The sequence below is a fragment of the Meriones unguiculatus genome, chromosome 3 (genome assembly GCF_030254825.1).
Source record: "Meriones unguiculatus strain TT.TT164.6M chromosome 3, Bangor_MerUng_6.1, whole genome shotgun sequence".
Classification (NCBI taxonomy): Eukaryota; Metazoa; Chordata; class Mammalia; order Rodentia; family Muridae; genus Meriones; species Meriones unguiculatus.
Genome location: NC_083351.1, coordinates 87,409,338 through 87,414,963, shown reverse-complemented (window position 1 = coordinate 87,414,963; position 5,626 = coordinate 87,409,338). Strand labels below are relative to the sequence as shown.

Below are 5,626 nucleotides of genomic sequence, written 5' to 3'. Positions count from 1 at the left end.
AATGTCCTCAATAGAAAAGATTCTCAAGTGGAATCTTACAGAAGCATTTCTGCATAGCTTTTCTTTACGTGGTGAGGTTTCTCTTTAACTTTTATACTACCATAATATCATAAGGTATGTTGTGTGAATAAAAGGAATATATACAAAAGATGAGTCTTATGTGGACATCATAAATGCCTAGTACTTTATACCCCCATAGGCCTGAGTATTCCACAATAAAGGTAGGGTCATTTTGGTGCCTGAGAATCACTCTTGGTGTGAAGGTACACATTGCTTCCCCTTACAGATGAAATGTCTCATTGTGGCCAGTGATTCAGACCAGCAGTGATGCATCCAAGACAGGGAAGTGCCCATGAAGCCTCATCACTGTTTTAGAATGTATGTTCCTTGTGGCTTATTCATGAACAATTATATTGAGTTATTTTTCTCTTCTTGGTTTTGAACAGGCAAAGGCCATTTCAATAAGAAAAGATATAGAAGTGAAGGAGTGTCAGGAAGGTAGAGATATGACAGTGAACAAGGACACAAGTCCTCATCATCTCTATCAAAGAGCATGTAGGTAGCTGTGACTCAGGAAGTTTGGACTGTTTTGACCCAAGGCTCCTTTTCCTGTTGACTATCTCTTTATTGCTGATTGTGTCTATCTCTCAGTGCTCAGAGAGTACCTGACTGAAGGTCCAGAATCATTGGTCACTAGGACACAGAACGATGGAAGCTCATCAGTAGATCTTTCCAGGCCAAAGTTCACTGTAGTTGTCTGAACACCCATGCATCTGTATTCATTTTGACAATTTTGTCCCCAATTCTAATATATCCTGTCACTATTGGTGTTAATGGCATTATATTAGAGTTTAATATATATTTGAAAGGTAGTAAACCAGGCACAGTGGCACACACCTGTAATCCCATCACTAAGGAAAGCAGAATCATGGGGGACCACTGGAATTTAAGGCTGCTCATCTACAAAGCAAGTCCAGGACAGCCAAGGCTACAGAAAGGACCCCTGTCTCGAAAACAACAACAACAAAAGGCAATGAAATAAAATAAAGATCAGATGTCTTAAAAGATCAGCAAGGAAATTCAGACTACAATGTGAAATCAGTCTTTTGTATTTAGCCACATACATGATGTGTGATCTTTATGTGAAAAACTAGTGGTGAGAAGAGAAAGGATATTAGCTGAGGTTGGTCATAGATGTTGCAGTGGAGAGGGGAGCTCATCAAGATACCAACTCTTCGTTTTCTGAAGGAGTAGAGGTGTTCATCCTTCTTGGAAAAAGACCGAACATGACTAGCTCACTTCAGTTACTTTTATTCAATCATTACACAAAATTAATTTGGTCTGGGAAAGGTTTAAACCACCAAAGTTATCTTACCCTTGCTGCTCAAGAGAGTAGACAACCCACACAAATCTGAGTCTCTTTTGACCATGGCTAGCCATAACCAAAAGTAAGAACTCCAGATTTGCCAGGAGTGTCTTGAGACCAAGGTTTGTGCAGCGGCAAGCTCTTACATTGCACCAAGTGCAGACTTTCCAGGGAGACAATATTCCCTCAATATTAAAAGTCACCCCCCCAAATTTCTCAGCCTCTACTTATTAATCCAAATGTAGCAAAGGCTTTGCTGAAACATTTCACTCCAAGCCAGACACAAGAGCTTTATTATACATTTCACTTAAAGCCAGACATAAAGGCTTTATTTTACATGTCACTACAGAAGAATTTCCTGACATTCCCTCTTGCCCAGAGTCCTCAGTTCTTAATTAATAATTTTCTTTAAAAGATAAGTGAGTTAATAGAATTTAACTGGCCTACTTGATGTTAGAGAGTTGTGCCAAGCTGATTCTAGTCCATAAAAGACAGACTTACACATGCAAGTCTCTCTTCTGTTCCTTATGAATACCCTTGTCTGGGTTCTCCATGGTATTGGAGTTTATACAGAATGGGGTGTCTCAGTTCAAAAGAGACCAGAGTTAGCCATCTTTCTACACACTCTTTTAAGTTTCTATATGCTACATGAGAAAAATTCAGGATCAAGAATTGAAAAATATTAAAGTATTTATAGGAAATTGTAAATTAAACTGAAGTACCCACTCAAGGCATGTGTGAAAAATCCTTAAGGGAAAGGCAACATTATAGGCTGTCCTTGATAGACTTTACCCCAAACCTCAACAATGAAGCAGTAGGAATATAGGTTTTATTTTTAATAATGTTTGTTGACAAGGAATATTTATTTTACTAATGTATTAAGGAGAAGACTGGTTGGGCAGCAGCCACTTTTTGTTGAATCTAAGCTCAGTAGAAAGATTGCCAGTCCCATTTATGGAGAGCACTTGATATTTAGGTGCAAGTTTTCATATTCACCTTCATTTTCCATTTACTGTTTTGTGTTTCTCATTTACCTTCTCTTGTGTCTTAGTTGGGCAAAACTAGTATCACTGAGCTGTAAACTTTCCTATTATGAAATTACTTGTTTACATCTTCACATTGAAGTTTCCACTTTCTTTCCCTTTCAATTTGCTTGCCAGATTTCGTGGAATTTGGGCCAGATTAAAGTGGACCTGTAACAAAGGAAGAACCTGTGTCCATCACATGAAGAATCAACCGACAAAGTCAGTGGTTTCTCTTTGTCTGTTTTCAGAGAAGCCATTAGAGCTCTAACAGGAAATGATTAGCACAGATGACAAGAATATTCTCATTGAGGTGTAACCATTTTTTTTCTTCTTTTTTGAGAAAAGCACATTACATTGCTCTTGTGCCTGGGTCATGTCAAAAATTATATCTCTGTTCTTTGTGCTCATATGTCAATATCATTCTCATGGTTACAATGAGGAAATGTTGTCAGAACACCAACCATGAGGATGGCATTGCACTTGAGCTTGACAGGATATAAAGAAGTCAAAGAACTCCACACATAAAGTACCTTTGTATAAAACTGTTCAAATCACATTACTGGAATAAGTTTATCAGTACTCCAGGGAATGGATGAAGTCCTGGCTGAATGTGTGCTGTTGACATGGGGATGGACATTTCAATAAACCAAATGCCTCAGACCAAGGAAAGAGCAAACCCTTCCCCATGTGTAGAAAAGGATGGCAAAGCCTTCCTCTGTTGAAAGTGGGAAAGCTGATGAACAATTTACATTTACCTAAAACTCATATATGCAGAAACCCTAAACCACAGTTCCTGCCTCCATGGTGTTTACAATGAAATTTCTACAGTGAAGAGACCTACCTCAGAAGTTATCTAACACCTCTGTTTTATGCTATATATTAAAAAATATATATACTGGGTTTCTGGGTTGAATAGTGTGTGCCCTCCATTAGAGTAAGCACAGGCTACCCTATTACAGATGTTTTGTGTGTCTGTCTTTTCTTTCTGTTATTCTTTTTATTCCAGAGCCAACCCAGTGTGTTCTCCAGAAATCTGCTGTATTGGATTTGACAATAATCATCATTAGATTTATAGTAGTTACTTGTAATGAAACAGAAGTAAAAAATCATGACTTCCCTGTAAAAATGAACAGAAAGACTTGCTGCCTCTTTGGAACATGCCAATAAAGATATGGAAAGCTTTTGGCGATCAAAATACTAAACTTCTCAGAGTCATTTAATCTTATTCTTGTCATGTGAGTGAACACCAGGGCCTTAAAATCTGTGTGATTGATATGATAGTATACATGAGTGACCCCAAAAATTCTACCAGAGAACTCCTACAGCTGATAAACACCTTCAGCCAAGTGACTGGATACAAAATCAACTCAAAAAAAAAAAATCAGTAGCCCTCCTGTATGCAAAAGACAAAAGGGCTGAGAAAGAAATGAGGAAAACAATACCCTTCACAATAGCCACAAAGAACATAAAGAACATTGGTATAACACTAACCAAGGAAGTCAGACTTGTATGAAAAAAAAACCTTTCAGTCTCTGAAGAAAGAAATAGAGACCTTGAAAGAAAAAATTCTCAACTTCATATGGAATAACAAGAAACCCAGCTAAAACAATCCTCTATAATTGAAGATCTTCTGGAGCTATCTCTATCCCTCATCTCAAGCTATACTATAGAGCAACAGTAATAAAACTACATGGTACTGGCTTAGAAACAGAATGGTAGGTCAATGGAATCAAATAGAAGACCCAGATATAAACTCACACACCTGTCATTTGACAAAGATGCCAAAACTGTACAATGGAAAAAAAAAAACAGCATTTTCAACAAATGGTGCTGGTCTAACTGGATGTCCACATGTACAAAAATGCAAATAGATCCATACTGATTACCCTGCACAAAACTAAAATCTAAGAGGATCAAAGACCTCAATATAAAACCAGACACACTAAACCTGTTAGGAGAAAAAGTAAGGAAGAACCTTGAACTCATCAGCACAGGAGACAACTTTCTGAACAGAACGCCAACCAGCACAGGCTCTAAGATCAACAATCAACAATAAATGGAACCTCATGAAACTGAAAAGCTTCTGTAAGGCAAAGGACACTGTCATCAGAACAAAATGACAGCCTACAGATTGGGAAAGGATCTTTATCAACCCTCTATCTGACAGAGGGCTAATATCCAGTAAGAAATTAAGAAGTTAAACAGCAACAAATCAAGTAACCCAATTAAAAAATGGGGAACAGCTCTTCTGGTCTCTTTGGCCTCAGCGGCAGAAGCAAGATGATGAAGGGAACGTCATCCTTTAGAAAGTGTTGCAATAAGACACACACATTGTGCCGCCGCTGTGGCTCTAAGGCTTACCACCTTCAGAAGTCGACTTGTGGCAAATGTGGCTACCCTGCCAAGTGCAAGAAGAAGTATAACTGGAGTGCCACAGCTAAGAGGTGAAATACTGCCGGGACTGGTCGAATAAGGCACCTAAAAATTGTCTATCGCAGATTCAGGTGTGGATTCTGTGAAGGAATGACACCTAAACCCAAGAGGGCAGCTGTTGCAGCATCCGGTTCATCTTGAGGATTTCAATCAGTCATAAAATAAATGCTCTGGTTTAAAGACAAAAAAAATGGTGTACAGAGCTAAACAGAGAATTCTCAATAGAGGAATATCAAATGACAGAGAAACACGTAAAGAAATAATCAACATCCTTAGTCATCAGGAAAATGTAAATCCAAACGACCCTGAGATTTCACCTTACTCCCATCAGAAACTCAAGAGACAAACTTACTCCCATCAAAAACTCAAGAGACAACACATGCTGGAGAGGATGTGGAAAAAGAGGAACACTATGTCATTGCTGGTGGGAATGTAAACTTGTACAACCACTTTGGAAATCTGGTGCTTTCTCAGACAATTAAAAATAGTGCTACCTCAAGATCCAGCTATATCACTCCTAGGCATATATCCAAAAGACGCTCAAGTATACAACAAGGACATTTGCTCAACCATGTTAATAGCAGCTTTATTTGTAATAGCCAGAACCTGGAAACAATCCAGATGTCCCTCAGTTGAGGAATGGATACATAACTTGTGGTACATTTACACAATGGAATACTACTCAGCAATTAAAAACAAGGAAATCATGAAATTTGCAGGCAAATGGTGGGATCTAGAAAAGATCATCCTGAGTGAGGTATCCCAGAAGCAGAAAGACACACATGGTATATACTCACTTATA

The 5,626-nt window shown here is 38.3% G+C and overlaps 1 pseudogene; it reads left to right on the top strand.

Annotated features, from left to right (window-relative positions):
- The first annotated feature begins 4,671 nt into the window (after positions 1–4,671).
- Positions 4,672–4,998, top strand: LOC132652781 (large ribosomal subunit protein eL37-like; annotated as a pseudogene).
- Positions 4,999–5,626: the final 628 nt, after the last annotated feature.